The sequence below is a fragment of the Coregonus clupeaformis genome, chromosome 17 (assembly GCF_020615455.1).
Source record: "Coregonus clupeaformis isolate EN_2021a chromosome 17, ASM2061545v1, whole genome shotgun sequence".
Classification (NCBI taxonomy): domain Eukaryota; kingdom Metazoa; phylum Chordata; class Actinopteri; order Salmoniformes; family Salmonidae; genus Coregonus; species Coregonus clupeaformis.
In genome coordinates, this window is record NC_059208.1 from 8,585,944 (window position 1) to 8,610,852 (window position 24,909).

The window sequence follows — 24,909 nt, forward strand, 5'->3', positions numbered from 1 at the left end:
TAAAATCTACTAGGATGTTACATTGTGTGGGGCTGTATATCTACTGGTTGGTTGATGTATCTTCCTAATATATGCCATTTAGCAGACACATTTATTCAAAGCAACATACAAATCAAATCAAATTGTATTTGTCACATGCGCCGAATACAACAGGTTCACCTTACAGTGAAATGCTAACTTACAAGCCCCTAACCAACATTGCAGAGTTTAAAAAAGTAAGCCAATTTTGCTAAACTAAAGGAAAAATAGTAACACAATAAAGAACAATAGCGAGGCTATATACAAGGGGTACTGGTACTGAGTCAATGTGCCGGGGTATGGGTTAGTCAAGGTAATTGAGGTAATATGTACATGTAGGTAGGGGTAGTAACTATGCATAGATAATAAACAGAGAGTAGCAACAGCGTATGTGAAGAGTGTGAAGGAATGTGATTGTGTGTGTGTGTGTTGTCAACATGCATGTGTGTGTGTGTGTGTGTGTGTGTGTGTGTGTGTGTGTGGGTCCGTGTGTGTGTGTTGGAGTGTCAGTGTAGTATGTGTGTGTGTGGTTAGAGTCCAGTGAGTGTACAACAAGCCTGTGCAAGAGAGTCAGTGCAAAAAATTATAATAAAATGAGGGGGTCAATGCAAATAGTCTTTGTAGCCATTTGATTAACTGTTCAGCAGTCTTATGGCTTGAGGGTAGAAGCTGTTAAGGAGCATTTTGGTCCCAGACTTGGCGCACCTGTACCGCGCGGTAGCAGAGAGAACAGTCTATGACTTGGGTGGCTGTAGTCTTTGACAATTTTTAGGGCCTTCCTCTAACACCGCCTGGTATAGAGGTCTTACAGTAGGTTACAGTATGAGCATCCATTTTGTATATTACTCTTGCGGGAATCGAACCCACGACCTTGGCGTTGCTAGCACCACGTTTTTACCAATTGACCCACACGATTACTATTTCTCTGTGAGAGGCAGATGTATGTGAGTGTGGGTAAATTCCAACAGCTGGCGGTATTAGTGACCTTCCTAGACATGATGGCCAGGCCAGATGATTGGACATCACTGCAGTCTTCAACAGCTGTTTGATTTGCTGTCTTTAGTGGAGACGGACATGCAAACCAATATGTCTCTCCATTTGGAGATGGTGTGTGTGTGTGTGTGTGTGTGTGTGTGTGTGTGTGTGTGTGTGTGTGTGGGCGGGCAGGCGGGGGGTGGTGATGATTCATAATAATACCTTTGGCACTGCCCTAACTCATTTGCTTATATCCGATTCCTTATCAACTTTGTCGATGGCTAGTTGAGGCTTGAGGTCACGTGGTCGGGGGTAGGGAAGGTACTAGGGAGAGGAGGATCAGTCACATGTTTACTGGAATGTTAGGCTGGTGTGAGAAGGCCGGACACACAGTCGTCAGTGTACAGAATTGCAAAGAGGAAGGAAAAGCCTTTTGGACACTGCCCTGCCACTATGTACACACTAATATCTGGAGCGGCAGGAGAGGAATGGAATAGTGCAGCTAAATTGAGAAGAAAATATTCCAGAACTATAATGATTAATGGTTACTAGTCTAGCACCCTGTCTCTCCTCCTTCTCCCTCCCCCCTCTCTCTCTCCTCCCTCATTCCCCTTTTCTCTGTGAGGGATCTCCAGCTATATTCCTCTTCTTTACTGGATTGAATCACTACCTTTCCCCCTCCATCTTTTTTCTCAATGTAGCTATCCCCCACTCTATCTCCTATAGCTCTCTCTCTCTCTCTCTCTCTCTCTCTCTCTCTCTCTCTCTCCCCTTCCCCCTTCCTTTCCCTGCTATGTGTTTGAAGTGCCCTTGTGATGCCAGGCAGGCGGAGTCTTTGAGGAGCCCAGTGAATTGCTTGTATAATTGTATCTTATGTAACAGTGAATTAGGCAGGAGATATGTTTCAAACAAGGGCAGCAGTGGGGATTGGTGGCGCACAGTGGTGGGAGTGTTCTAGCTTCACTGTGTGTGTGTGTGTGTGTGTGTGTTAGAGAGAGTGGGCAAGAGAGATAGAGAAGTATGTTTGCATAGGCACAATGGTAACAATGAGTCACGACTGTACTGAAGAACAAGTGACATCAATCCTTAGAAGTCTCATGAAACATAAGCTATCTGACAGATTCTTTAACACTTTGCACCTTAGTACATGCGTAACAACACCAAACATTTAATTGAATGCTTTGTACTTATAAGAGGTAAAATTGTACTCTTGCATAAGGTCTAAGCTATATCTATAGTTCACAACCCATGTGATCTGTGCCTTTCTACAGTAATCGGTTGGCTGTGTGGGACAGGGGTGTAGTATGTAGTAAGCATGTAGACTCAGCACTTCAAGGGTACTGCCATGTTGCATAACTTGTATCTTGTTTGTGACAAAAAAAGTAAACCTTCTGTGGACCTTTGTGTACATGGAATAAAGATACAGTAACTAACTTTTTTGTCGCCCAGCAGTCTAGAATGCAATATGCCAAATAAAATAACTGGAGTTCAGTGAAGGTTACTCAGGACATTGCAACACACAATGACCAGATATTCTTTATAGTTCCAGACTCATTACGGTTAGTAGGGTGTATTCAGTTGTGTTTTGAGTTCAGGGTGTCCTGTTTTATAAATTATGATGATGATGATGATGATGATGATTATGATGATTGTGATGAAGATGAAGATTGTGATAGTTGTGAATGAGGCCAGCTACATCCACACTGTCCAATCAGAACGTCTGGAATGTTGAGAATGTTATGTTTCTCTCAGAGCTCACAGCAAGAGAAAACAGAAGGAGAGGAGGGGAGGAAGAGAGGAAGAAGGGGAAAAGGCAGAACACCGATATCTATGTCCTAAGTCTGTTTGTTTCGGTTCCAAGAACTAGTGGCAAGTCATACAAACATAGCACAACCCAGAGGAACAAAATGTCTTGTGCTTGCTAGGAAAAACAAGACAGAGAGAGAGAGAGGGAGAGAGAGAGAGAGACGTATGTGTGTATATAGCACATGGGGATATGTAAAACTTACTCCTCAGCCTGAAGTGTCCCCACTTGCGAGTAGCTAGCTTTTCGATTGGCGTGACTGGTATGGCGCTTCAGGAGGGCGGTCACTTGTGCTAGCAAAGCAGAGGTCCTGTGTTCAAGCCTTGATGTGAGCCGAATCAGGAGGAAGTGGTGCTCGCTAAGCAAGCAGCGTGACGTCCTTTACGTGTGTGTGTGAGAGAGACATGCCCCTTACTCCCTCTAAGCATCGTAACACAGTCCTGTATCTCTGTGTCATCAGAGCTGTTCTGAGCATCTTAACATGCACCCAGCAGGCTGAGACTCAGCAAGCAGGCCACGGGACACTGGACAGCTCCAGAACTGACCAGTCTGTTTGGAGAGCTGATGTGTGTCACATCAATGGAAAGTGAAGCAATGGTTCGGTCCCCTCATGACCAGCAGTAGGGTCTTCCTATGCTATCATGAGATAGCATGACACTTCAACAAAACTTTGAAATATAACTAATGGATAGGCTACCTGTCTTATTTGTTCATTTCTGTCATTTCCTCTCTCTCCCTCTCTCTTTCCCTCTAATTTTGTCTTCATTGTTTTGGTGATAATAAGGCATCATTGGTTTTGATCCTCAGTGACTCAATGGTGTGAATCCCCTTTTCTCTTTTCCTCTCTCTCTCTCTTTCTCCCTCCTCTTTCTCTCTCTATCACCCCCCCTCTATCTCTTCCTCTCCTTCCCCCTCTCTTTCTCTCTCTCGGTCTCTCTCTCTCTCCCCACCCTTACTCCCCCTCTCTCTCTATGGATGGGTAGTCGTGAGAGTGTTAGATAACTGACTGTGTGTAAGTTGTGATTAAGGCCATAGAACTGCTGTGTCGACGTGTGATGAATACTGAAAAACCAATATGCACACCATTTTCTTTTCACTCAGGAAAAACACATACTCCCCTGCCTGTGGAACTCACTTCTCCTCCTCTCATTCTCTCCGTTTCTCCTTCTCTCTCCTTCTCTCTACTCCTCTCTCTCAGAGCTGCCATACATGGCACACTGCACTGTCCCTGTGTGGTGTTGTGCCTTGTTATAAATGATCACAGGTCTACACAAGATGTTTACAGAGGCCATAAAAATATCAACCTCCCCAATGAATACGGTGTGAGTACATGCCTGTTTATGTGCCTGTGCTCTCTCTCTCTCTCTCTCTCTCTCTCTCTCTCTCTCTCTCTCTCTCTCTCTCTCTCTCTCTCTCTCTCTCTCTCTCTCTCTCTCTCTCTCTCTCTCTCTCTCTCTCTCTCTCTCTCTCTCTCTCAGGGAGAGAACTAATCCTGGTCCCAATGGGAGCAGATGTCACAGGCACAAACAAGCGACAGATTGCCTCAGAGTCAGCTCCCAGCTCTCTTCCCCTGGGCCAAGCCTCGGCCAGGCTGAAGAAAGGAGGGAGGTCATTACTGATGGGCCTCAGCCCTGGGTCAGGCTAGGCTGAATGTGTTCTGCCTCAGTCCTGCTACCAAACAGAGCAAAAATGTAAATGTAGCAAAACGTTTAGCAAAATGCTCTGTCTCAGCCCCAGTCTCTGTGGCGTTGGGGTGAGGTAATTACTGCTAGCCCTGGTGCACAGGAGAAGGAGAGACAGGACTCACACTGCTTTCTACAAGGTTATGTTCCTACCAGCAGCTCTCCAGCTTTAGGTGCTCAATAGCCCCAACAGAAAAGCTGAATGCTATAGAAAGACTGCAGGAGTCACACTGGTGATGGTCTAAAGCCGTAGCAGCGTGAAGCGGCAGGCAGGAAGGCAGCATCAAAACACAGCAAGGCTAGGCCGTGATCCCTTTCACAGATCAAACCTGTCAAACTGTCAAACCACATCTCAGATGTAACAGAGATAATAATAATATGCCATTTAGCAGACGCTTTTATCCAAAGCGACTTACAGTCATGCGTGCATATTTTTTTTTTTTGTGTATGGGTGGTCCCGGGGATCGAACCCACTACCTTGGCATTACAAGCGCCGTGCTCTACCAGCTGAGCTACAGAGGACCAACTGAAATATGGAGACACACACACACACACAGTCTGCTTCTCAACCTGCAAATTAAGTTCTGCAAGTGAAGTCTTTTTAAAAGGATATTGAAAGAGGTTTGAATCCCCAAAGGGAGAAACCCTCTAACCTACATAATTAACTTGGGTGTCAGGGAAAGGAAGACGCAGGGTCCCATGGGAGGAAGGCTGTGCGGCAGACCTGAGTTCCCTATTCCAAATCCTTCAAATACTGCGAGTTTGCTTGAACCTGCTCCAGTGAGCCCAATGAGCTGGGTTTGCACTTTTGGTACTATTCCATTGGCTCCATTGGGCCAGACAAGCTCAAGCACAGCGTACGTGTCTGCTCTGCCGTGTGTTCCCTTTAAACAGAGAGAAGCAGACAGACCAGACAGGCAGACAGACATCTCTATTCTGCATGCTTCAGTCAGAACTAAAGCTGATGTCCAACAGACCTTGTGTTAACCTCGATACAAGGACACACGTCAGACCGTCATCCCTCCATCACTCAATAGTACCCATCCCCCTCTCTCCCTCTTCCCCTCTCTCCCTCTTCCTCTCTCTCCCTCTCCTCTCCTCCTCTCCCCACCCCAACGAGATGTGCTGAGGAGAATTCATGTTGTTAAACAGAAAGGGAGGATTTGGGATATTTTGTGAGAACATGTCCAACACTTCAACCTCATCATAGCTTACAGGTGATTTGTGAGACTGAAACACTTATGGAATTAAAGCTCTCTCTGTCTCTCTCTCTCTCTGTCTCTCTCTCTCTCTCTCTCTCTCTCTCTCTCTCTCTCTCTCTCTCTCTCTCTCTCTCTCTCTCTCTCTCTCTCTCTCTCTCTCTCTCTCTTGCTCTCTATGTCCTTCACTTTCTATTCTCTAGGCTAGGCTAGGCAGGAAGGCAAACAGACAGGCCTGGTCTTCTGGGCTAGATCCACTTATGTAACATCATCCTCCATGGTAGAGGGAAGGAGAACCATCTGGGCCTTGGGCTACTATACTCACTGACCTCTTCTTCTATGAACACCACAGCTATAGGAGGGGGGATGGGTGTGTGTTTGTTGTTTGTGTGTTTATGTGTGTTTGTGTGTATGAGTGCCTACGTGTGTGTGTGTGTGCTGTATAAAGTGCCTGGGCCTGGAGTGAGATAGTCAGACGTGCAGGTCTTTAAATAGCTCTAATCCTGTGTGTGTGTGTGTGTGTGTGTGTGTGTGTGTGTGTGTGTGTGTGTGTGTGTGTGTGTGTGTGTGTGTGTGTGTGTGAGAGTGTGTGTGTGTGTGAGTGTGTGCCGCTGTATGCTGTTGGAAGGAGTCGGCAGGCTGCTTTCCTATGACTACAGTAAGGCTGCATCTCAAACGACACCCTATTCTATTAGTGAACTACTTTTGACCAACACCCATAGGGTAGCCTAGGTCTCTGACAGTGCATGGTGAAGTATTAGCCATCCGCAATACTGTTCTGGGGGGTGTCATGTGGGTGGATATACAGTGGGGAGAACAAGTATTTGATACACTGCAGATTTTGCAGGTTTTCCTACTTACAAAGCATGTAGAGGTCTTTTTATCATAGGTACACTTCAACTGTGAGAGACGGAATCTAAAACAAAAATCCAGAAAATCACATTGTATGATTTTTAAGTAATTAATTTGCATTTTATTGCATGAGTATTTGATCACCTACCAACCAGTAAGAATTCCGGCTCTCACAGACCTGTTAGTTTTTCTTTAAGAAGCCCTCCTGTTCTCCACTCATTACCTGTATTAACTGCACCTGTTTGAACTCGTTACCTGTATAAAAGACACCTGTCCACACACTCAATCAAACAGACTCCAACCTCTCCACAATGGCCAAGACCAGAGAGCTCTGTAAGGACATCAGGGATAACATTGTAGACCTGCACAAGGCTGGGATGGGCTACAGGAGAATAGGCAAGCAGCTTGGTGAGAAGGCAACAACTGTTGGTGCAATTATTAGAAAATGGAAGAAGTTCAAGATGACGGTCAATCACCCTCGGTCTGGGGCTCCATGCAAGATCTCACCTCGTGGGGCATCAATGATCATGAGGAAGGTGAGGGATCAGCCCAGAACTACACGACAGGACCTGGTCAATGACTTGAAGAGAGCTGGGACCACAGTCTCAAAGAAAACCATTAGTAACACACTACGCCGTCATGGATTAAAATCCTGCAGCGCACGCAAGGTCCCCCTGCTCAAGCCAGCGCATGTCCAGGCCTGTCTGAAGTTTGCCAATGACCATCTGGATGATCCAAAGGAGGAATGGGAGAAGGTCATGTGGTCTGATGAGACAAAAATAGAGCTTTTTGGTCTAAACTCCACTCGCCGTGTTTGGAGGAAGAAGAAGGATGAGTACAACCCCAAGAACACCATCCCAACCGTGAAGCATGGAGGTGAAAACATCATTCTTTGGGGATGCTTTTCTGCAAAGGGGACAGGACGACTGCACCATATTGAACAACATATGAAAGCCCTCTCCACACATAAAGCAAAGAAAGACACATAGCCAGACATTCATTCAATATAGCAGTACACACAGTACACAGACTGCTTCACCCCCTCCCTCCCTCCCTCCCTGCATCCGTCCACCTGTCCATCACAGCACGCCCTCTGTTCTCTTTATCCTCTCTCGCTTTCTAATTCTCTCCATTCTCTTTTTCTCCTGCTTCCTCAGTGGCACTCTCCGCTCCTCTCTTTGTCCCAGTCTTTCTTTGTTGTGTTTGTCTCTCTTCCCTCAACAATGGACTCCATTGGAGGATGTATGTATGTGTGTGTGTGCTTTTCCTTCCACCAAGACTGGCTGCCTGCTGCAACAATGGGCTCCTTCAGCCGCTGTGTGTGTGAGTATGTGAGTGTGTGTGTGTGTGTGCCACTGTGTGCTGTTGGAAGGAGTCAGCAGGCTGCCTCTTTAAGCCAGGAGTGTAACAGCTTGCAGCTATGCACCGGCCTCTACCCCCCGCCACTAAACACACTGCCACACACTGTCACACACACTCAGCTCAAAGCTTTATTTGCGGGTTCACAATGACACATTGTAACACATTGCCATGGACTCACCGTGGACTCCTCAGGAGTCTAGATAAATCAGATAATATCAGAGGGTATAATAACACCAGCACACATACAGAGAATAATTGTTTAAGGGGTAGAACACCATTCACTAGACTCTCGTTTGTAGCCAACAATTGACCAGAATACAACCTGCGTGTGGCCAGCCATAGTGAACTATGCTGGTGGTCAACCAGCTTAGGCAGTCAGGACTAAATATGAATACCTGAGGCTGGGTTTGACCGCCAGCAAGCCTTATTGTGTGTGCGTGGGCGTGTGTGTGTGTGTATCAGTGGAGGAAGGGGAGGACCTCCTCAGTGAATTTCATTTTTTTTAAATGGTAAAACATTAAAAAAGTTATCCTTTTTAGATAAAACCATACAAAATATAATCACGTCACCAAATAATTGATTAAAACACACTATTTTGCAAAGAAAATCTACTGTAGCCTCAACAGCACTCTGTAGGGTAGCATCATGCTGTAGCCGGAGGACATCTAGCTTCTGTCCACCTCTGGGTATTGACATCAATACAAAACCTTGGAGGCTCATGGATGGTCTCACCCCCTTCCATAGACTTACACAGTAATTATGACAACTTCCGGAGGACGTCCTCCAACCTATCAGAGCTCTTGCAGCATGAACTGACATGTTGTCCACCCAATCAAAGGATCAGAGAATTAATCTAGTACTGAAAGCATAATCTACATCTAGCTAGTACTGCAGTGCATAAAATGTGGTGGGTAATTGACTCAAATAGAGAGAAAGACAGTAGTTGAACAGTTTTGAACAAATTAATAAACTTTTTTTTTCACTTTCAGTTTCACTTAACGTTGCTTAGCTAGCAAATGCAGCTAGCTAGTTTAGCCTACTGGAACACCCTGCTCAAACAGAGGGATGCTATGTTAGCTAGCTGGCTATGACTTTCCAACACAACACTGCAACTCTTCCAAGTCAAAGTAAGCTTTTTGCTTTACTAATTTATTGCCACCGGTGCCCACACGCAAAGGGAAGAGGTGAGAGGAGAGCGCATAGATGCGAGAATGAATACAACGTGGCTGCTATGAAAGTGATCAGGGGTGTATTCATTCTGCCGATTCTGTTGAAAAACGTTTCTTAAATGGAAGCAAATGGAACAAAACGTGGATAAGCATACCTGAATTTGTCCAATAGAAACTCTCGTTTGCAACTGTTGGACTAATGATTACACCCTATATCAGCTATATGCAGGCAAGAGTGTGATAGGCTGTATTGAATGTCACTGTCTGTCCATGTGTCACTGTCTGTCACCTCAAATTTGTCTCTCGACGTGTGTGCACCTACGTTGTAAACTTTTATTCATAGGCTAGGTTGTAGCAACCTCATGATGGATACAGGGAAAATTTGAGTATCACGTAGTAGCCTAAATCTATCGATGTTACATTGAACTGGATGAATTGAATATGAATGACAGTCATCCAATATGCTGTAATAGAAATAAGACCATGCTCATGAAAAACAAATCGTCCTCCCTCATCTTAAACGGCACTGACCGCCACTGGTGTGTGTGTCAGTGTGTCTTTGTGTGTGTGTGTGTGCTGGTTGTGCTGACTAACCCTTTAGGTAATTGAAACAGCTGTTTGGCAGATTGTGAGGGCCAGGCCTGGGGTGGTCAGTGGGGAGTGGCCAGGTTTAGTACTATCCTAGGATCCTTGGGACGTTCCTACCCTAATCCCTAACCCTAACCTTAACCCCTACCCTAACCATAACCCTTACCTGACCCTAACCTTAAACCTTACCTTAAAGCCATTTTAAATGTCAACTTCAATGGGGTGACGTCAGCGTTGGGTGTCCCAAGGATCCCGGATAGCAAGGACCGAGTGGCCAGGCCAAGGAGAGCAGCTGCATCCACTGGAAGGATGTGCTTACTGTCGGGCTGCACTGCTAGTGGTATACCCCCTTTACCTTGCCCTCTCTCCCTCTTTCCTCAGTGACTAGGTCCCTCAGTGACTGCAGGCAGTTTTTTCCCTCTCTCCCCCTTCTCCGTCCCTCCATCCCTTCCCTCCCAGTCACCCTGTGCTGTCCTCCTGCAGGCAACGAAACAGAGCCTTTGTTTTGTGTCAAAGACATGCCAAACAAAAGGAAGACTTTGTTCTCTTTACTATCTTCTCTCTCCCTGTCTCTCTCTCCTCCCCTCCCCTCCCTTGTTCCTCCCAGCCAGCAGATGGTTAATGATTCATGGAGAGTGTGCCACACGTGCTTCTGTGAGGGTAGCGTTACTGTGAGGACGTGCAGGCAACGGGCGATGATCTGTGTGTTTGGTGTGTTTGTGTGTGTGAAAGAGAGAGAGATAAACATAATGACAGAGAGAGAGACAGAGGGGGAAAGACAAAGAGAAAGAGAGAGAGGCTGAGTGGCAGTTATTGAGTGAAGACGCTACCCACAGAGCAGTTCAACAAGCAGCTTTCTATTTGGTCCTCTTCTTTGTTATCTCTATTTAAACTCTGTCTTCCTCAAACAACTTCCTGCTTCTCTCTGTTTTCATCTCCCCCTCTTTTCACATTCAGATTCACATGTACAGGGTTGCAGATGTGTTTGCAGGGTACAGTGAAAATCTTAGGCTCCGAGCTCCAATATGCAGGACTAAGTTAAATAAAATAATGAAAGTGGTAATAAAACAACAACAACAATAGAAATAGAAATAGCTCTATATAATAACAACTGTAGCAGTATGAATAAATACATTTCCATTGGGGTACCCTGCAATCACACCTGCAACCCTGTACATGTGACTATTAAACACTGAAAAAGAAATCTGAATCTGTCCTGGAGGGCAGGCAGTATGCACCCAGTGGTGCGTTCGGCTGCGAGTCTTACCCTCTGAAGCACCTTGCGGTCCACGGCCGTGGAGTTGCCGTACCAGGCTATGATGCAGCCCGACAGTATGCTCTTGATGGTTCTCCTGTAGAACACTGTGAGGGCCCAAATTTCTTCAGCATCCTGAGGTTGACGAGTCGCTGTCGTGCCTTCTTCACCACGGTGTCTGTGTGGTTTGACCATTACGCAGAGGAATTTGAAGTTATTGACCGTGTCTTCCCCCTCTCACCCCTCTCCCCCCTCTTCCCCTCTCCCCCTCCCCCTCTCACCCCTCTCCCCCTCTTCCCCTCTCCCCCTCTCACCCCCTCTCCCCCTCTCACCCCTCTCCCCCTCCCCCTCTCACCCCTCTCCCCCTCTTCCCCTCTCGCCCTCTCACCCCTCTCCCCCTCCCCCTCTCACCCCTCTCACCCCTCTTCGCATCTCACCCCCTCTCACCCCCTCTCCCCCTCTTCCCCTCTCCCCCCTCCCCTCTCACCCCTCTCCCCCTCTTCCCCTCTCCCCCTCCCCCTCTCACCCCTCTCCCCCTCTTCCCCTCTCCCCCTCCCCCTCTCACCCCTCTCCCCCTCTTCCCCTCTCCCCCTCCCCCTCTCACCCCTCTCCCCCTCTTCCCCTCTCCCCCTTCACCCCTCTCCCCCTCTCACCCCTCTCACACCTCTCACCACTCTCAAACCACTCACCCCTCTCCCCCTCTCTCTCTCCATCTCCCTCTCTTCTCTCCCCCTCTCCCTCTTTACATTCTACTCCTTTTTGTCTCTCTCTCCATCTCGTTGTCTGTCTTCTCTCCAAATCGAACACCCTTGGGCTGTTTCACCGCTCCTCTCCTCCTCCTTCTCCTGTTACTAAACCTCCCTCACCACTACCACATCCATACAGTACACAACACACCCCCAGCAGCTGCCTCAGAAAATACACTTCTCCTAAACAGAAAGCCACCAGGCGACGGTTGTGTTGCGTTGAAAGGAAGTGCTGTCTTTCTCCATCCCATTCCTTCAGCAGGGACACACAATATAGGGAAGTGATTAAGAGTGGGTCTACAACAACAGCACACTGCTCAGGACAGCCCCATCACAACAATATGATGGATTCAAGTGAGGGGGTAGGATGCACCCACACTCATGCATGCAAGTTCACACCGATACACACACAGATGCATGCAAGTAAGCACGCACCCACACACACGACGTAGGCCAACCTCAGCCAGCCAGTCTATTGTGTTTCCCTCTACCTCCTCTGTCTGCCCCTGTCACCTTCCTCCACCCTGATATAACAACACAATAATCACAGAGAGAGAAGAGTAGTGTTCCACAGGCTCCCAGCTGGATGCACAGAGAGAGAGAGAGAGAGAGAGAGAGAGAGAGAGAGAGAGAGAGAGAGAGAGAGAGAGAGAGAGAGAGAGAGAGAGAGAGAGAGAGAGAGAGAGAGAGAGAGAGAGAGAGAGAGAGAGAGAGAGAGAGAGAGAGAGAGAGAGAGAGAGAGAGAGAGAGAGAGAGAGAGAGAGAGAGAGAGAGAGAGAGAGAGAGAGAGAGAGAGAGAGAGAGAGAGAGAGAGAGAGAGAGAGAGAGAGAGAGAGAGAGAGAGAGAATGACATCCAAATAGACCCCAACCTCCAGTTTATATTTTAGTAATTTAGCAGATGCTCTTATGCAGAGCGACTTACTTACGGTTAGTGCACTCATCTTAAGATAGCTAGGTGAGACAACCACATATCACAGTCGTAGATAAAATACAGACGTGAGCATTCTTTTGTGTGACCATATTGTACAGAATTCAATTCCTATCATTCATATGTATCGCTAGGCTACCCTATGCTACACTAGGCCAGACCAGACCAGACAGATAGGAAATTCCGATCATTCACATACATTGCGAGGCCATGTTATTTCTATTCTATTGCGTTTCCCAAGGAGGCAGCTGACATTTCTCTCATTCCACACATTTGTCCAGAGAACCTCCAAGGAGGGGAGGGAGGAATTCAAGTTGTATTGAAGAATGAATTCCATGAGACAACTTGAAGCTGCTCACCATCTGAGTGTCAGAAATAGTAATCTACTACAATAGATAGCAGATGCATACCAAATCTGGAGACCTCTATTGAGAAACTTAGCAGTGTGCCTCCCAGATTGCCCTGGGATATGTCCCAAATTGTACCTTATTCCCTATGGGCCCTGGTCAAAAGTAGTGCACTCAATAGGGAATAGAGTGCCATTTGGGACACTGCCATGATCTGAGGGGCTTTGTTCGTTCTTGTAATTCTAACCTTCTGACTATACATAACGGCAGTCATGGACAGAGAATTGTTGTTGAATAACAACATGCTAACACTAGGGCACTTGTGAAATCAAAACTCTCCATTTGGTCTGAGAACTGAAAACCAAAACCAAATATGTTTTCTTTATTAGGACACTGCAGCTGGCAGTTCCGTGTCTGTTTCATAGTTTCTAGTTATCAGTTCAGGGAACACAGGGGACATTCCCACTCACAAAAGAAGAGAGAAAGAAAGGGGACAAAAACCACATCTGTTCTTGAAATAACCTCTGATGGTGTAGATCATGGTTTAACATACATTGTGTGTACACAGACTCCACAGCCTTGTGACTGTCCATCCCATCACAGACATATAAACTGCCCTCCAAATTACAACATATAGCCTATATAGTGCACTTCCTTATACCAGGGCCCATAGGGCTCTGGTCAAAAGTAGTGCACTATATAGGGAATAGGATGCCATTTGGGACGCGGCCATAGACTCTCCTGAGTCAAGTGGTCCTCTATCCTCTACCATGGATTGTAGTATGTATAGACCACCTGTTGTATGTCTGAGCTGAGCTGAGCTGACCTGTGTGCCATGACCAGATGACAGTCAAGAGGCAGACAGTAGGCTATATAGTTAGAGGGCAGAAGAAGAAAGGAGAGACTGTACTGACAGTCCACTTACCATGACATGGCTGCCGTTCACTGGTGTCAGAGTGTGTGTGTGTTTGTTTGACTGTTCTTCAATAAGCTGTCAGATACAGTCTCCGTCACTCCATGGACACAAAGACGCTACTTAGCCGCTGTTCTCAACATTATTATCACTTTTAGATGATTATATTACATGCATTTACAACTGTAAATCAGCAATGAATACATAAAAAAGTATTAATATTTATTTACAGATAGACAACACTCTTCATGGTCCATTGGAATCAGCTATCCCAGGATGCATGCATTCTTTTGAGGAGTAGATTAGACATTCCTCCCTCTGGAGAAGCAGTGGCTTTCAAAGAGACAGAATATCTCTGGTATCCTTTATTGATTATCTGTAACATTCTTTATACAATGATAATCTCCCTCCAGAATGTGAGATGTTGGCATGTTCAGTAACAAAACACCCTGATGAAGGTTGTTTGACCGACATGTTGGTAAATAAGATCCATTAAATTGTTGGAAGCATTTAGATTACCAGTGTGCTTGAGTTGTTCTTTTTTATGCCCAGCAGCGGTGGACTGGCCACAGGGCAGTTACGGCAAATGCCAGATGGGCTGGCCCATTTTTAGCCCAGTGTGCCTGTCAAAATGTAGGGTTTGCGCAAAATGTCCATTATTTGGCTAATAATGAAGGCTTTGCAGAAAGAAGATTGTCCGTTGTGTGTGAAATACCCCTGCTAAATTTCTGGTACCAGTCCATCCCTGATGCTCAGGGACGAGGGCAGAAACCCTGAACAGGAAACTGAATGTACTAACAAGAAAGTGAGGATGTCTGATCATTGATTATTCCTCCAGCAAGGACCTTTTAACAGAATGCACACAAACGCAGTCCTGGACCTCGCTCTCACCGCCGAGAGACATGTGCAAGGGAGAGAGAGGGAGGCAGGAGAGAGAGAGAGAGAGAGACAGAAAGAGAGAGAGATGGGGTTGGGGGAAAAACATGCAACATTATAAAATCCATGTACAAAAACAACAAGTGTGCGGTTAAAATTGGCAAAAACACACACATTTCTTTCCACAGGGCCAAGGGGTGAGACAGGGATGCAGTTTAAGCCCCACCCTCTTCAACATATATATCAACGAATTGGCGAGGGCAATAGAACAGTCTGCAGCACCCAGCCTCACCTTACTAGAATCTGAAGTCAAATGTCTACTGTTTGCTGATGATCTGGTGCTTCTGTCATCAACCAAGGAGGGCCTACAGCAGTACCTAGATCTTCTGCACAGATTCTGTCAGACCTGGGGCCTGACAGTAAATCTCAGTAAGAAAAAAATAATGGTGTTCCAAAAAAGGTCCAGTTGCAAGGACCACAAATACAAATTCCATCTAGACACCGTTGCCCTAGAGCACACAAAAAACTATACTGTACATTTACATTTACATTTACTTCATTTAGCAGACGCTCTTATCCAGAGCGACTTACAAATTGGTGCATTCACCTTATAGCCAGTGGGATAAGCACTTTACAATGTGTTTTTTTTTTTGGGTGGGGTGGGGTAAGGGGGGGTAGAAGGATTACTTTATCCTATCCCGGGTATTCCTTAAAGAGGTGGGGTTTCAAGTGTCTCTGGAAGGTGGTGAGTGATTCCGCTGTCCTGGCGTCGTGAGGGAGCTTGTTCCACCATTGGGGTGCCAGAGCAGCGAACAGTTTTGACTGTACATATCTCTGCCTAAACATCAGCGCCACAGGTAACTTCCACAAAGCTGTGAACGATCTGAGAGACAAGGCAAGAAGGGCCTTCTATGCCATCAAAAGGAACATAACATTCGACATACCAATTAGGATCTGGCTAAAAATACTTGAATCAGATATAGAACCCATTGCCCTTTATGGTTGTGTGGTCTGGGGTCCGCTCACCAACCAATAATTCACAAAATGGGACAAACACCAAATTGAGACTCTGCGTATAGTATTCTGCAAAAATATCCTCAGTGTACAACGTAAAACACCAAATAATGCATGCAGAGCAGAATTAGGCAGATACCCGCTAATTATCAAAATTCTATAACCACTTAAAAGGAGTGATTCCAAAATCTTCCATAACAAAGCCATCACCTACAGAGAGATGAACTTGGAGAAGAGTCCCCTAAGCGAACTGGTCCTGGGGCTCTGTTCACAAACACAAACAGACCCCACAGAGCCCCAGGACAACAACACAATTACACCCAACAAAATCATGAGAAAACAAAAAGAGAATTACTTGACACATTCGAAAGAATTAACAAAAAAACTGAGCAAACTAGAATGCTATTTTGCCCTAAACAGAGAGTAGAGAGTGGCAGAATACAGTGGCTTGCGAAAGTATTCACCCCCCTTGGCATTTTTCCTATTTTGTTGCCTTACAACCTGGAATTAAAATAGAATTTTTGGGGGTTTGTATCATTTGATTTACACAACATGCCTACCACTTTGAAGATGCAAAATATTTTTTTGGGTGAAACAAACAAGAAATAAGAAAAAAAAAACAGAAAACTTGAGCATGCATAACTATTCAACCGCCCAAAGTCAATACTTTGTAGAGCCACCTTTTGCAGCAATTACAGCTGCAAGTCTCTTGGGGTATGTCTCTATAAGCTCGGCACATCTAGCCACTGGGATTTTTGCCCATTCTTCAAGGCAAAACTGCTACAGCTCCTTCAAGTTGGTTGGGTTCCGCTGTTGTACAGCAATCTTTAAGTCATACCACAGATTCTCAATTGGATTGAGTTCTGGGCTTTGACTAGGCCATTCCAATACATTTAAATGTTTCCCCTTAAACCACTTGAGTGTTGCTTTAGCAGTTTGCTTAGGGTCATTGTTCTGCTGGAAGGTGAACCTCCGTCCCAGTCTCAAATCTCTGGAAGACTGAAACAGGTTTCCCTAAAAAATTTCCCTGTATTTAGCGTCATCCATCATTCCTTCTATTCTGAGCAGTTTCCCAGTCCCTGCCGATGAAAAACATCCCCACAGCATGATGCTGCCACCACCATGCTTCACTGTGGGGATGGTGTTCTCGGGGTGATGAGAGGTGTTGGGTTTGCACCAGACATAACGTTTTCCTTGATGGCCAAAAAGCTCAGTTTTAGTCTCAGCTGACCAGAGTACCTTCTTCCATATGTTTGGGGAGTCTCCCACATGCCTTTTGGCGAACACCAAACGTGTTTGCTTATTTTTTTCTTTAAGCAATGGCTTTTTTATGGCCACTCTTGCGTAAAGCCCAGCTCTGTGGAGTGTACAGCTTAAAGTGGTCCTATGGACAGATACTCCAATCTCTGCTGTGGAGCTTTGCAGCTCCTTCAGGGTTATCTTTGGTCTCTTTGTTGCCTCTCTGATTAATGCCCTCCTTGCCTGGTCTGTGAGTTTTGGTGGGCGGCCCTCTCTTGGCAGGTTTGTTGTGGTGCCATATTCTTTCAATTTTTTAATAATGGATTTAAATGGTGCTCTGTGGGATGTTCAACGTTTTGGATATTTTTTTATAACCCAACCCTGATCTGTAATTCTCCACAACTTTGTCCCTGACCTGTTTGGAGAGCTCCTTGGTCTTCATGGTGCCGCTTGCTTGGTGGTGCCCCTTGCTTAGTGGTGTTGCAGACTCTGGGGCCTTTCAGAACAGGTGTATATATACTGAGATCATGTGACAGTTAGATTGCACACAGGACTTAATTTAACTAATTATGTGACTTCTGATGGTAATTGGTTGCACCAGATCTTATTTAGGGGCTTCACTTTTCCGTTATTCATTTTTTAGAATTTTTTGAAACAAGTTATTTTTTTCATTTCACTTCACGAATTTGGTCTATTTTGTGTATGTCCATTACATGAAATCCAAATAAAATCCATTTAAATTACAGGTTGTAATGCAACAAAATAGGAAAAACGCCAAGGGGATACTTTTGCAAGGCACTGTACATGACCACTGTGACTGAACCAAACTTAAGGAAAGCTTTGAGTATGTACAGACTCAGTGAGCATAACCTTGCTATTGAGAAAGGTTGCCGTAGGCAGACCTGGCTCTCAAGAGAAGACAGGCTATGTGCACACTGCCCACAACATGAGGTGGAAAGTGAGCTGCACTTCCTAATCTCCTGCCAAATAAATGACCATATTAGAGACACATATTTCCCTCAGATTACACAGATCCACAAAGAATTCGAAAACAGATGGTCATCATGAAAATGATCGGAGGAAATTCAGGAGTAAAAACAAACAAAATATAATTATTGTAGAATTTGACTGTGTCCATAAAATGTATATAGTATGTATGGGCTGGAAGTAGAGGCCTAAGCGTTGTTGTTCACTAGTTTACTCCAATTGGGGAAGGGGTGGTGGGGTTGGAAAGCAATGAAGGGAAATATAATTGAAAAAAGGATATGTGTGTGTGTATGGATGTATGTATATACAGTGGGGGAAAAAAGTATTTAGTCAGCCACCAATTGTGCAAGTTCTCCCACTTAAAAAGATGAGAGAGGCCTGTAATTTTCATCATAGGTACACGTAAACTATGACAGACAAATTGAGAAAGAAAATTCCAGAAAATCACATTGTAGGATTTGTTATGAATTTATTTGCAAATTATGGTGGAAAATAAGTATTTGGTCACCTACAAACAAGCAAGATTTCTGGCTCTCACAGACCTGTAACTTCTTCTTTAAGAGGCTCCTCTGTCCTCCACTAGTTACCTGTATTAATGGCACCTGTTTGAACTTGTTATCAGTATAAAAGACACCTGTCCACAACCTCAAACAGTCACACTCCAAACTCCACTATGGCCAAGACCAAAGAGCTGTCAAAGGACACCAGAAACAAAATTGTAGACCTGCACCAGGCTGGGAAGACTGAATCTGCAATAGGTAAGCAGCTTGGTTTGAAGAAATCAACTGTGGGAACAATTATTAGGAAATGGAAGACATACAAGACCACTGATAATCTCCCTCGACGCAAGATCTCACCCCGTGGGGTCAAAATGATCACAAGAACGGTGAGCAAAAATCCCAGAACCACACGGGGGGAACTAGTGAATGACCTGCAGAGAGCTGGGACCAAAGTAACAAAGCCTACCATCAGTAACACACTACGCCGCCAGGGACTCAAATCCTGCAGTGCCAGACGTGTCCCCCTGCTTAAGCCAGTACATGTCCAGGCCCGTCTGAAGTTTGCTAGAGTGCATTTGGATGATCCAGAAGAGGATTGGGAGAATGTCATATGGTCAGATGAAACCAAAATAGAACTTTTTGGTAAAAACTCAACTCGTCGTGTTTGGAGGACAACGAATGCTGAGTTGCATCCAAAGAACACCATACCTACTGTGAAGCATGGGGGTGGAAACATCATGGGGCTGTTTTTCTGCAAAGGGACCAGGACGACTGATCGGTGTAAGGGAAAGAATGAATGAGGCCATGTAACGTGAGATTTTGAGTGAAAACCTCCTTCCATCAGCAAGGGCATTGAAGATGAAACGTGGCTGGGTCTTTCAGCATGACAATGATCCCAAACACACCGCCCGGGCAACGAAGGAGTGGCTTCGTAAGAAGCATTTCAAGGTCCTGGAGTGGCCTAGCCAGTCTCCAGATGTGAACCCCATAGAAAATCTTTGGAGGGAGTTGAAAGTCCGTGTTGCCCAGCGACAGCCCCAAAACATCACTGCTCTAGAGGAGATCTGCATGGAGGAATGGGCCAAAATACCAGCAACAGTGTGTGAAAACCTTGTGAAGACTTACAGAAAACGTTTGACCTGTGTCATTGCCAACAAAGGGTATATAACAAAGTATTGAGAAACTTTTGTTATTGACCAAATACTTATTTTCCATCATAATTTGCAAATAAATTCATAAAAAATCCTACAATGTGATTTTCGGGATTTTTTCTCTTCTCATTTTGTCTGTCATAGTTGACGTGTACCTATGTTGAAAATTACAGGCCTCTCTCATCTTTTTAAGTGGGAGAACTTGCACAATTGGTGGCTGACTAAATACTTTTTTTTATATATATATACAGTGGGGAGAACAAGTATTTGATACACTGCCGATTTTGCAGGTTTTCCTACTTACGAAGCATGTAGATGTCTGTAATTTTTATCATAGGTACACTTCAACTGTGAGAGACGGAAAAATCCAGAAAATCACATTGTATGATTTTTAAGTAATTCATTTGCATTTTATTGCATGACATAAGTATTTGATACATCTGAAAAGCAGAACTTAATATTTGGTACAGAAACCTTTGTTTGCAATTACAGAGATCACAAGTTTCCTGTAGGTCTTGACCAGGTTTGCACACACTGCAGCAGGGATTTTGGCCCACTCCTCCATACAGACCTTCTCCAGATCCTTCAGGTTTGGGGCTGTCGCTGGGCAATACGGACTTTCAGCTCCCTCCAAAGATTTTCTATTGGGTTCAGGTCTGGAGACTGGCTAGGCCACTCCAGGACCTTGAGATGCTTCTTACGGAGCCACTCCTTAGTTGCCCTGGCTGTGTGTTTCGGGTCGTTGTCATGCTGGAAGACCCAGCCACGACCCATCTTCAATGCTCTTACTGAGGGAAGGAGGTTGTTGGCCAAGATCTCGCGATACATGTCCCCATCCATCCTCCCCTCGATACGGTGCAGTCGTCCTGTCCCCTTTGCAGAAAAGCATCCCCAAAGAATGATGTTTCCACCTCCATGCTTCACGGTTGGGATGGTGTTCTTGGGGTTGTACTCATCCTTCTTCTTCCTCCAAACACGGCGAGTGGAGTTTAGACCAAAAAGCTCTATTTTTGTCTCATCAGACCACATGACCTTCTCCCATTCCTCCTCTGGATCATCCAGATGGTCATTGGCAAACTTCAGACGGGCCTGGACATGCGCTGGCTTGAGCAGGGGGACCTTGCGTGCGCTGCAGGATTTTAATCCATGACGGCGTAGTGTGTTACTAATGGTTTTCTTTGAGACTGTGGTCCCAGCTCTCTTCAGGTCATTGACCAGGTCATGCCGTGTAGTTCTGGGCTGATCCCTCACCTTCCTCATGATCATTGATGCCCCACGAGGTGAGATCTTGTATGGAGCCCCAGACCGAGGGTGATTGACCGTGATCTTGAACTTCTTCCATTTTCTTATAATTGCGCCATTAGTTGTTGCCTTCTCACCAAGCTGCTTGCCTATTGTCCTGTAGCCCATCCCAGCCTTGTGCAGGTCTACAATTTTATCCCTGATGTCCTTACACAGCTCTCTGGTCTTGGCCATTGTGGAGAGGTTGGAGTCTGTTTGATTGAGTGTGTGGACAGGTGTCTTTTATACAGGTAACGAGTTCAAACAGGTGCAGTTAATACAGGTAATGAGTGGAGAACAGGAGGGTTTCTTAAAGAAAAACTAACAGGTAATTTTTTGCACTATAGCCTATTTATTGCCTTACCTCCATAACTTGCTACATTTGCACACACTGTATATATATTTTCTGTTGTATTTTCTTTATGTTTTTTTTTTTTTACCCCATATGTAACTCTGTGTTGTTGTTTTTATCGCACTGCTTTGCTTTATCTTGGCCAGGTCGCAGTTGTAAATGAGAACTTGTTCTCAACTGGCTTACCTGGTTAAATAAAGGTGAAATAAAATAAATAAAAAAAGTCTGTGAGAGCCGTAATTCTTACTGGTTGGTAGGTGATCAAATACTTATGTCATGCAATAAAATGCAAATTAATTACTTAAAAATCATACAATGTGATTTTCTGGATTTTTGTTTTAGATTCCGTCTCTCACAGTTGAAGTGTACCTATGATAAAAAAATTACAGACCTCTACATGCTTTGTAAGTAGGAAAACCTGCAAAATCGGCAGTGTATCAAATACTTGTTCTCCCCACTGTATATATTTGCGAGAAAAAAAACATATGGGGGATTGGAAGTGATGCTGACAATTACATTGATGGAAGTTACAATCTATCTGAAATATTAAAGCTGATCTACCCCCTAAAAAAAATATTTTACAAAAATAATAACACAAAATAAATGTAAAAAATATTTTTAAAACGAACCCAATTTTGATGAACTCCCTTATCTACTGGGTGAAATACCACAGTGTGCCATCACAGCAGCAAGATTTGTGACCTTTTGCCACAAGAAAAAGGCAACCAGTGAAGAACAAACACCATTGTAAATACAAGCCACATTTGTTTATTTATTTTCCCATTTGTACTTTAACTATTTGCACATTGTTACAACACTGTATATAGACATAATATGACATTTGAAATGTCTTTATTCTTTTGGAACTTCTGAGTGTAATGTTTACTGTTAATATTTATTGTTTATTTCACTTTTTTTTACTAACTTCACTTGCTTTGGCAATGTTAACATACGTTTTCAATGCCAATAAAGCCCTTAAATTGAAATTGAATTGAGAGAGAGAGAGAGAGAGAGAGGGAATTATCCGGCGGGGGCTAAGCCCATTGTGCTGTATGACCATGAATGTTGTTTCAGGGTGGAAAATAGCCTCTCCTCTCCTCTCCTTGCGTGCCCAACATGCCTTCATTCACTAGCTTAATTAGAATTTGAATAACTCATGGGTGGCTGAGCTCTCTCTTTTTTTATGTCACTGTCCCTCTCTTTTTCCCTCTCTCTTCCACTCTATCTCTTTCTCTCCCTGCCTATCTCTCCCAACCATGTGGTGTGAGAGGGATGGGTTTGGCACAATAATACCCCTCCCCCCTCCCTCCTTCTCCTCCCCTCCCTCCACAAATACAAATTCCATCTAGACACTGTTGCCCTAGAGCACACAAAAAACGATACATATCTCGGCCCTAACATCAGCGCCACAGGTAACTTCCACAAAGCTGTGAAGGATCTGAGAGACAAGGCAAGAAGGGCCTTCTATGCCATCAAAAGGAACATAAAATTGGACATAGCAATTAGGATCTGGCTAAAAATACTTGAATCAGTTATAGAACCCATTGCCCTTTATGGTTGTGAGGTCTGGGGTCCGCTCACCAACCAAGAATTCACAAAATGGGACAAACACCAAATTGAGACTCTGCATGCAGAATTCTACAAAAATATCCTCTGTGTACAATGTAAATCACCAAATAATGCATGCAAAGCAGAATTAGGCCGATACCCGCTAATTATCCAAATCCAGAAAAGAGCCGTTAAATTCTACAACCACCTAAAAGAAAGCGATTCTCAAACTTTCCATAACAAAGCCATCACCTACAGAGAGATGAACATGGAGAAGAGTCCCCTAAGCAAGCTGGTCCTGGGGCTCTGTTCACAAACACAAACAGACCCCACAGAGCCCCAGGACAGCAACACAATTACACCCAACCATGAGAAAACAAAAAGATAATTACTTGACACATTGGAAAGAATTTACAAAAAAACAGAGCAAACTAGAATGTTATTTGGCCCTAAACAGAGAGTACACAGTGGCAGAAACCTGACCACTGTGACTGACCCAAAATTAAGGAAATATTTGGCATATACAGACTCAGTGAGCATAGCCTTGCTATTGAGAAAGGCCACCATAGGCAGACCTGGCTCTCAAGAAAAGACAGGCTTTGTGCACACTGCCCACAAAATAAGGTGGAAACTGAGCTGCACTTCCTAATCTCCTGCCAAATACAGTTTTTCTCAATTGCTAGAACACTAAACCCTATTGTCTGAACCAAATGCTCAGTTGCCTGAACCCACTGATTGAATCAATCACTCTTTTGGCAAAACCATAAGCACTTTTCACCTGTTTAGACATAACTTGCCAACACATTTTCATTGTGATGCACCCGTGCTGCATAATGGTGAGCACAGGTGACAAAAGTCAAACACAATTAGAGCACAGGTGTCACCACTTGAACACAACAACTCAAAATTGATCACACTTGTGGCTAATGATGTGAGGGAACATATACAGTAAGCCAGTTCAGAGAGCACTGGTTTGTGAGGCCCTACAATGGATAGAAATCTGAGAGGAGGAGTTCGTGTGAGAGGAGGTCGAGGTGGTCGAGGTGGTCGAGGTGGTCAGCGAAGACAAAGAACAGTAATATCTGATGAAATCAGAGCTACTGTGATTGACCATGTTCTTGTCCATGGTATGAGCATGAGGGAGGCTGGACAAAGGGTACAACCAAACATCAGTAGATTCACTGTGTCCACCATAATCCGAAGATTTAGAGAAGAGAACAGGTAATTACCTTTTTTTGACATTATAGTACAGTATGTAAATGTTGACAGCAATTACTGTATAACATACTATATACTGTACCACAGTATACTGTAAGTAAATATATGTTTCAGTACATCACTGTACCAATGTACTGTAGTATTGTAATGGAGGGTTGGTCTAACTGTTTGTAGGCCTAGTATTCCATGTATATTTTTGTAACTCCATGTTCTCTTTTTGTAGAATTGAAAGACTGCCACATGGGGGTGGGAGGACAGGTATGTTCTCCCCACACCAAGAGACCCTAATTGTTGATATGGTCCGTGAGAACAATGCCATTAAACTGAGCGAAATTCAGCAGAAGATCATTGAGGACCATTTACATTTTGAGGGTATCAACAGTGTCAGCCTCTCTACTGTTGATCGTGTCCTCAAGCGCAACAGACTGCGCATGAAACAGCTATACAGAGTGCCCTTTGATCGCAACTCAGACAGAGTCAAAGAGCAAAGATTCCAGTATGTACAGGTTGGCATATATCCAGACACATTCAATGTTGATTACTCTAAGTAGTGATTTACTGTAGTGGCCTAAATCACTTTTTTCCGTATCACTTACAAAACTATATCTATTTCTACAGAGGGTTTTTCAACTGGATGCAATGGAAAGACCCCATCAATACATCTACATGGATGAAGCTGGGTTTAATCTCACCAAAAGGAGAAGGAGAGGCCGTAATGTGATTGGCCATCGGGCCATTGTTGGTGTTCCTGGGCAGCGTGGTGGCAATGTCACATTATGTGCTGCCATCAGCAATCATGGGGTTGTCCACCATCATGCCAACCTGGGGCCCTACAACACTCACCAGCTCCTCATTTTCCTCAATCACATGTGAGATGCTTTGTTAGGGCAGCAGGATGAGCATC

At 44.7% G+C, this 24,909-nt stretch overlaps 1 protein-coding gene across 1 annotated transcript in view; it reads right to left on the reverse strand.

Annotated features, from left to right (window-relative positions):
- The window catches only part of LOC121586546 (CTP synthase 1), a 54,472-nt gene extending 43,535 nt beyond the window's left edge, over positions 1 to 10,937 (reverse strand). Inside the window, exon 1 of the mRNA XM_041903307.1 lies at positions 10,917 to 10,937. The gene's annotated coding sequence lies outside the window, so the exon portion shown is untranslated. The remainder of the gene's footprint in view (positions 1 to 10,916) is intronic.
- Between the last annotated feature and the right edge of the window lie 13,972 nt (positions 10,938 to 24,909).